Here is an 8,784-nt window from a genome sequence, read left to right as displayed (position 1 = left end):
CATTAGGTAACTTTGCAGCGGCTGGGAAGGGGATTTCCATAATATCTTGAAAGGTATCAGGCCTTAAATCTAAAATTGCCCTCTCAGACTGAATAAAATGTTTTGAGTTTTATGACAATTGCCAACTCTAGGAAACTTGACCAATGCACCCCATTTTTAATCCTGGTTATCTTAATTATTTTAGTCCCACCTCAAGAGGATCTTTTGGGAGGCATTCAGGAGGGCTAACATAATGGGTCAGATTTGATTCTGATTTTGTTGAGCAGTTGCAGGCAGGTATAGATTTAACTCAAAATGGTCAATGCATATCGTCCCGGAAAGCTCTTCATTGGGGTCTCAACACCGAGACTAACGAGAAGGCATTGGAGTCCTTTTTCGGGAAATGTGGACGAATAGCAGAAGTTCTTGTGATGAAGGATCGTGACACAAACAAATCCAGAGGTTTCACTTTTTTGACCTTTGAGAATTTGGCAGGCGTGAAAGATGCAGTGAGAGACATGAATGGAAAGGCTTTAGATAGGACGCTGCTAAAGGTCGAACAAGCTACTAAGCCGGCTTTTGAAACTGGAGCAAGAGGAGGACCACCTCCGAGAAATTGTGGCCCTTCAAGAGGGGGTTCTTCTACTAGAGGACAGCTGCCTATGAAGAAGGGTCACCACAAAGTGGCGGTCCTTCACCTAAAAGGTCTGCACCTTCAGGACCAATCCGTAGCAGTGGTCAAATGGGAAGGAGAGCTCACTTGTCACGTGAACATGATGGTTATGGCGGGCCCCCACAAAGAGAACCTATGCCATCAAGGTAAAATGTTTATAAATCACGAAGAGATGATGGTTATGGTGGCGAAGATGGGTATTCTAGCAGAGATTACGCCAGCTCATGGAATTCAAGAGATTATGCTCCAGCTCCTGGAGATTATGTATATTGTGATTATGGGCATTCCAGCCGTGATAAATATGGATCAAAGGGATATAGTGACCTGGACGGTTATAGAGCACGGCATCGGGACTATGACCATCCTAGTGGCTCCTACAGAGATTCGTATGATGGCTATGGTTAACTCAAAAGTGAGTAATGGAAGGGGCTTGGGTTAAATTATGTGCCGTTTGTTACATGTGTCAACAGTACTGATAGGTGCACAGTACCGAAATGCGGTCCACGGTTGCAGCCAAGCGGGTGAACACGTCAGATCAGATTATAGCTGTTTTAAACACTTACACCTTGGATTGCAGTGATACTTTAAGAAACTCTGCTAGGAATAATCTTAATGGGTATCAAGTTCAGTGAGGTCCACATTTGCTTAAACGTTGCCTCTTCATACCAAGGGTTTGTATGGTAAATGAACCGATTAAAAACTTTTTTTTCTTAGATTCGGATTGCAAAATCCAGAGGTTATTTTTGGACTGTACAAATGTTTTAGCAATTCAGTTAGTGACCTCCAATGGGAGATCCCTCAATACTGATATTTTTAATGTCTACTATAGGGATGTTCGGGGAGGACTTTTTTGATTCTTGATTAATATCTGATGATTCATCATTATGACTTGGGTCTTATAATAGGGGATGACTTTAATACCACGTTTGATCCTTTAGATAATGATGATGTCACTCAAGACGAAGATGAGGATGAGGTTTGGGATATTCCACAGCTTACGAAGATGGACAGAGGCTGATTTGAACTGATGGCATTCACACTTGAGAGCCATCAATGGTAGAGCCACGTCTGATAGGCAAGGGGGCAATACATTTTGCAATTCCATTCACTCAAGCCATATACACTATTTCCTATTAGATCTCCGATCGTAGCCCTCCCTTGTGGATAAGATGGGTGCAGTAAGGTTAGAGAGTGACCATGGCCGGTGAAGTCTTTTTATGGATCCCTCTACCCAAGCTGGGAAACAAACAGCACTTACCAGTTCATACAAGGGATATCACCCCCTCGAACGATACATAATGTTTGAAATGGTCTCAAGTATTGGAGTCCCCTGTCATTTTAAAACAAATAAACAAGGATCAACAGGCCTGTTTAACAGAAATTACTTACTGTCCTTCTTCCTCAGTATGTGGTTAAACAATGATTGTCACACGGAATAAAGTCTTCAAGAAAATCTTGTCCCACTACGTAGTCCCTGATAAGGGTCATAAAAGTTGTCTGCCCAGAAAAAATAACTGGTTTGATAAAGAGTGTAGATCCTTACGCAGACACCTGGTTAAAGTATTTCTACAATATATTTCCAGCAGATTCACCTGACAAGAAAGATGAATAAAAAGGCCCAGGCCAACAATCAATGGGATTGGATTGTGCCTCTAAGGATTCTAACAGGTTATGTGCATTGGTAAAGTGATGGAGAAATGCCTGTTCCCCATCTCTGAAAAATATTATCTCCCCCCAAGTTTGGTTAGCGCCAATCTTTATTCAGAAACACCCACAACCAATGCTCTAGAGAATGAGATAAGGGGTTCTCAAATGGAGGATCCTCCTGCTCCATTTGACCCCTCTTAGATCTAGCTGACATTTCCTCCAATCTGGACACAGAAAGAAGAGGCAGAGCACCTGGATAAGATTGTATTCCGGCTGTCATAGGAGATAGAGAAATGGTTCTGGTATTCCCTCTTTCAATCCAATTCAATTATCATAGCCCTCCTGTACCAAATTATTGGAGGGGAGCGGAGGTGATCCCAATATATAAAAGAAGGGGGCTAAGTCTTTCCTGAGCAACTACAGGCCAATCAGTCTCATTAACTGTATCTTATAATTCTTTGCCCAACTGGTCCTGGGCAAGGTTGAAGAATGGATGACAGGCAAGGCTGTTATAACCCCTTTCCAGGCGGGTTTTAGGGAAAAGATATCCATAATAGAACAGGTTTTTTATTTCCTCTTTCTCTTTTGGAAGATCATTGTGGTCGGTGGGGGAAGCTTATAGATTGCATTGTCAAACTCAATCTGCTTTTGATCTTGTCCCATGGAGTAAATTTATGCAGGCTTTGGACGGCCTGGGCATTCCCAGGAGCTTTTTGAGCTTATTGGTCCCTTTACATGAGGGAAGCTATGCCAAGCTCTGCTGGGGCTGACAAGGCCAAATAACAGACCGGTTTACCATCAACGTTTTGGTGCCCACTTTGTTCTCTTTATAATTTAATAATGTCATTCACCATCTGTCCTCTGTCATAACCAATGCCCCGAACTTGGCAGAATTAAAGACACCCATACTGCTATTTATAGATGTTAGACCTGGCATCTTTTGGCTCATTTCCCGTCTTTTTTCTTCTCACCTCCTGGTTTTAGCGGTACTCTGGATATTGTTAATGCTGGCTTAGTGTTTCTACAAACTTTAATACTGCTAATCAGTATTAAAGTTCTCCTATTGTAAATTGTGTTTATGGATTGGTGTTTCAATGATTGCCTTATTTGATTTGGTACTAAGTCACTAGTACAGTAAACTGTGTGTGCCCAGGGCCTGTAAATCAAATTCTGCTAGTGGGCCTGCACCACTGATCGTGCCACTCACACAAGCAACTTTTCAAAGGGTTCTCAAACCTGCCACTGCAGTCTCTGAATGCCGTTTCTACTGCCATGTTGACTTGGCGAATGCACCCACTTGTCAGGCCCTAACCTTCCCTTTTATTATATGTAAGGCGCCCTTCAGGTAGGCCCAAGGTACCCACCTGGGCAGGGTGCAGAGTATGTGGAAGGTAGGACATGTACTGGTGTGTGTGATATGTCCTTATAGTGAAATACTGACAATTTTGTTTTTACTATTGAAAGGCTATCTGGCCCATAGGCTAACATGGGTGATGCTTTGTAAGATTTTATTAGCAGAACTTTCCATTGGGACAAAACGGAGAAATCGAGTTTAGGCTTCCTTAACTCAGAAGTTAAAGATAAATCTTTTAGTAAAGAGGATTCTTATGTTGTGTGTTTGAAAATGCCATTTTCAGAAAGTGAGCATTGCCTCTACCATTCGTGCATTAACCATTTGGCTTCAGAGTGACAGAAGTAGGGATATGCATTCACACCAGACAGATACAAGGGGGTTGAGGTGTTCCCTGCCTTTCCTGGGTGACTCATAGCCAGGCTGAATAGACCTGGTTGCATTCAGAGTAATGGGAGGAGTTGTCCCTTGTCCCTAAATAGACTGTGGGTGCCTTACACAAAGCTGTCTCCCCCTCCAGGAGTGAATATGGCCTGAGCCAGGCAGAACCGGTTTATGTATGCCAGTGGAACTTTGTTTGTGCCAACTTCAAAGGTAAATGTGGTATACATATTAGGGCCCTGACCCCAAAACTTTAGGACTTTTTTGGATCAAGGAACCTGCCAAGAAGAAGAGCTGGAGAAGCTGTGAGGAGAGACTACCTCTTTGCTGTGTGCTGTGTGCTTTGCTGCAACTTCTTTTTTGAGTGACTCCAAGGGCTTGAAGTAGAGTTTCCTCCCTGTTCAAGAAGTCTCAGGAACAACAAAGACGTCAAGATCCTCTGGGTAACGGCTGCTGGAACTCAGTGGTTCAAATACCATAAAGGAAAAAGCAACACAATGCTGTCCCCTATGCCGCTGTCGGCTCCGTGACCTGAAGGCACCACATAGGGTACCACTGCACTTCAAACCACAACTCCGTTCTCACTGATGACACCGTTTGATGCTGTCACAGAGTCCCTGCTTACACCTTGACTTGTGGGCATCACAATCCACATTGCCTTGCCTCACATCGATGACCTGGTATCCCCAACGATGATGCAATGGGGCCACTGACGCCCCAACCTGCACTTTAACCTGTGGACACTACAATGCAAAACAATTCCTAGGCAGTTGCTAGAATTCAATTGACATTAATCATAAATAGACAACATGTGTGGGGGATGACCCAAGCTCAGTGCAGTAGAGTGAGAACTATTTAAAACATATAAGGTTCTTTTATTGAGATTAAAAAACACACAATACATATATTCAAACACATAAGTGCATAATACATCTGATGCAATGTATTCACCATAAGTCACGATATGTGAGCACTAATTTACAAAGAAATATCTCTGCCTCACCAGTTGAGAAGGCAGGCTAGTCCTTTTCCCGCTACTTTTGCAGAGAAGAAACCTTCATCCCTGATAACCTCCACTTGTCTCCCTTATATGTTTCATTTATTTTATCCGGTTGTCTCTTAATTTCCCTTTTAGTGGGTCATTTGTATCTGTAAACATAGATAGACGGACTAATTCAGTCTTCCCTCTATGTGCGCAGACTGCTGTTCGCACCTCACGTGATCCAAGGGGCAGGCTCTAAAATGCTGACTTGAGAGGAACGCCCTCTTTCAGTCATGGCGTCCCTCGACAACGAACCCCACAAGTAGTGACAGGTAAGCTACACTCTGACACGTTATTTCTTTGATGTGGCTGCTGCGCATTCCGTAGAATTATCCATACATGTGAATACTTATCTGTGTTTCCTATTCTCTCCCCCAGTACGAGTTCATCAGGCTGTCCATCCCTCTCTCTCCCCCTGAGCACTTCCTCATCCTTCTACCACATTGGACATGAGATTTGCGCTGTCTCCGCTACTGCCTACTTACTTTTTGGTAAGCATCTATGAGCGTTCCTTCTTCATGGGTTTGCATTTGATTAGACTCATTATTAGATCAGGCATAACAGGAACCAAATACCTCCTCACCCTCCTTTTTCACCCACAGTGCTCCTGTTGAAAAATACAGCCGTATTCCAGGTTTCGGCACGCCATCGCCTGTAACCTCAGGCTAGGTAAGGACCTGGATGCCTCCATCTCATTAGAACTTTAGAATGCACAGAAGTCACCTTGATCTTACTTAGCATCTTAAAAATACCAGTTGGCGCATCCATTTATGCTGGGTTGTTTGTGTATTATTTCCATCTCCAGTACCCACGGTGACAAACTTGGCCTCATTACACGTCTTGCGTCGCGTAGAGTGCAGCCTCACTGCATGAAGATTCTCTAATTAGAAAACACAACATTGTGTGAATTTGAGGTAAAGGCCTATCATCCCTTGCATTAATCCTCCTCCCAGCTCACTAATATAATCCCCTAACCCACATTTCATTTTACTTTGCGGGTGCAGGCTATTCCATAGCTGTCCTGTACAAACTTAAATCATGTGAGTCCTGATCTTCTCCATTCACGTTCACAGCTAGATTGCCAGTTACCTTTACCCTGATTACCCATGTATTTAGTCCAAATAATTCTACGGTTTATCCTTTTGGACAGCCATTTTTCAGTTTTTAACTTAATGCCGTTATTTATCTAAACCTGTCCATATGTCATCGTTGAGTTTTTGACCCTATGACCACTGCAATCTCATTTATCTGACATGAGATATTCGCTTTACGCCTATCTAGAGGTTCTCATTACAGCTTCATTTTACCTAACTAAATAGGTTCCCCATTTAGTTTCAGCGCTGACAACCTTACTGATATCCTGGCGCGTGTGAACCCTCCATCTAAAATAGTTCTTGTATCCAAAAACCTAGTCCATCTCTGTAATTTTGAGATTTTTCTTTCTCTGATCTTATCGCACAACACGGGTGACCACTCCTTGGTCTTTATAGACATCTAAGGTGATATTATCTTTCTCACTCTGGATAAACTAGGACCGCTTTTGATGATGGCTTACAGTATTAGTCACATCTAGTAACTTTTCTGGTATAGATTTTAATGGCAACTTAGAGTAAACCGATTTTAACCTTAAACAATGGCTCAGTGCAATATTGTGTGTATATATATCATGTCCAAAACGAACTGATGAGTTAACAGTCCTATATAAATATTTCTCTAATAGGACATACTTCTTGTGGCCCTCCTGATAAAGGCATACCTTGTGCCTAAATGCGCGTTGAGAACTTTCATCACCCAGCCACTTCATATCATTTTTCATGTTATCTTGTCTGTTCTTTATATATGTTGATATTATGTATGTATATGTCTAAATATTATATTTATATATATATATATATATATATATATATATATATATATATATATATATATATATATATATATATATATATATATATATTTCTTTGTGAATTAGTGCTCACCTATCGTGACCTATGGTGAATACATTGCATAAGATGTATTATGCACTTATGTGTTTGAATATATGTGTTGTGTGTTTTTTACCATGTTCCTAATTTTAGATAAAATCTTAATAAAAGAACCTTATATGTTTTAAATAGTTGTCACTCTACTGCATTCAGCTTGGGTCATCCCCCACACATGTTGTCTTGTTATGATTAATGTCAATTGAATTCTAGCAACTGCCTAGGAATTTTTTCGCATTGTAGTATTACCCTGTCCTAGGAGTTAATAATAATAATAATAATAATACTGATATTTGTAGAGTGGGAACAGCTACCTCGCGAGGTGGTGTCCCGGTGCTAAGTGAGCAGTTAAGCAGAGCGAATGGCAGAGAGGAAGCTTAGATTTTCTGCGTAAAGAGCCAGGCCTTTAGTTGCTTCTTGAATCCAGATTCTGTCGTGGCAGATTGGATGGAGGAGGGTAGGGCGTTCCAGAGTTTCGCCGTGCCGGCAGAAAATGACCTGCCACCAAGTCGAGCTTTTCTGACTCGTGGTACGAGTAGCTGAAGCAGGGAATTAGATCGCAGGCACCTCTCCTGATGGTAGCGGGGGAGTCTGAGTTTTAAGTAGTTTGGGCAAGTCCCCCTTAGAGCTCTGAACGCCAAGGTTAAGGCTTTGAATTTTATTTTGCTTGCCACTGGGAGCCAGTGCAGTTCGCGCAGATGCGGGGAGACATGCTGTCTAAAAGGGATGTGCTTTATCAGTCTTGCAGCCGCATTCTGCACGATCTGTAAGCGTTAAACCAGATATGTTGGTAAGCCAAGATAAAGGCCGTTCGCCTAATCCAATCTGGATGTAACGGTCGCATGGACTACCATTTTGCGTCAATCTTCTGGTAAAAGAGAAAGGAACTTGCGGAGATTCCTAAGTAAGTATGGGCGGAAAATCCGTTACGCTCGCGGATTTTGCGGATTTTTGGTAAATTCGCAATCCGCGAGATTTGCGAATTTCCCGCAAAATCCGCAAATTTGCACGCAGCTGATTTTTTTTTTCTTGGTGATACAATTTTGCGGCGCGCGGCGTTTATCATCGTTTGCCGAGTTACTTTTCTTGATATTTTGCGAGTGCTGCGCCATTTTGGATCTTGCTGCGGGATCCCGCGGGAATTTGGCAAGCGCGATTACGTAATCGCGGCTTGCCAACTTTTACAGCGAGCGTTTGTCAACGTGAGTACGCCGTGATCACGTATCGCGGTACTTCGCAATTGCGAGCTTTGAGATGCAGCGAGCAGCAACAATCTCGCACACGCGAAAATATAAAATTTGCAATTCTGCACAAGAAATCCACCAGCAAGCAGCATAAACCTTCTTGAAATGCTGATTTTTATCTGAATAACTCCTTAGGTTGACATTTGCCTGCACTTTTTTTGCGAGGAGTCCATTTTGGGGGGGGGGGGGTGGGAGGAAGGAATTGCCCCACAGTCTTCAACTTCCTGTTCCTGTCCAGCAGGCTCCTCCCAGTGCTTTGTCCATCTCCTGGTCACTTTTCATTTGGATCTGGAGCTGGAAGGATTACTTTTTGTGGATGCTGCTGGATATTTGGATTTGAGGCCTTTTTGACTTTCTTTGGATCACTTTTGGATTAGAAATTTCACAAGTAAGTTTGTTTGGGGCATTACAGTTGCTGCAAGTGCAATTTTGGAATTTTCGATTTTTGGGCTGTTTTGGGGCCTTTTGCCCAGGGGTACTCAGTG

General features: G+C 42.6%; 1 pseudogene; it reads left to right on the top strand.

The window, feature by feature from the left end:
• The first annotated feature begins 294 nt into the window (after positions 1–294).
• Positions 295–1,057, top strand: LOC147732611 (RNA-binding motif protein, X chromosome-like; annotated as a pseudogene).
• The last annotated feature ends 7,727 nt before the right edge of the window (positions 1,058–8,784 follow it).

Source organism: Lissotriton vulgaris, chromosome 2_1, assembly GCF_964263255.1.
Source record: "Lissotriton vulgaris chromosome 2_1, aLisVul1.2, whole genome shotgun sequence".
NCBI classification, from domain to species: Eukaryota; Metazoa; Chordata; class Amphibia; order Caudata; family Salamandridae; genus Lissotriton; species Lissotriton vulgaris.
Note: the sequence above shows the minus strand (reverse complement) of the source record. Positions and strands in the feature narration are given on the sequence as shown.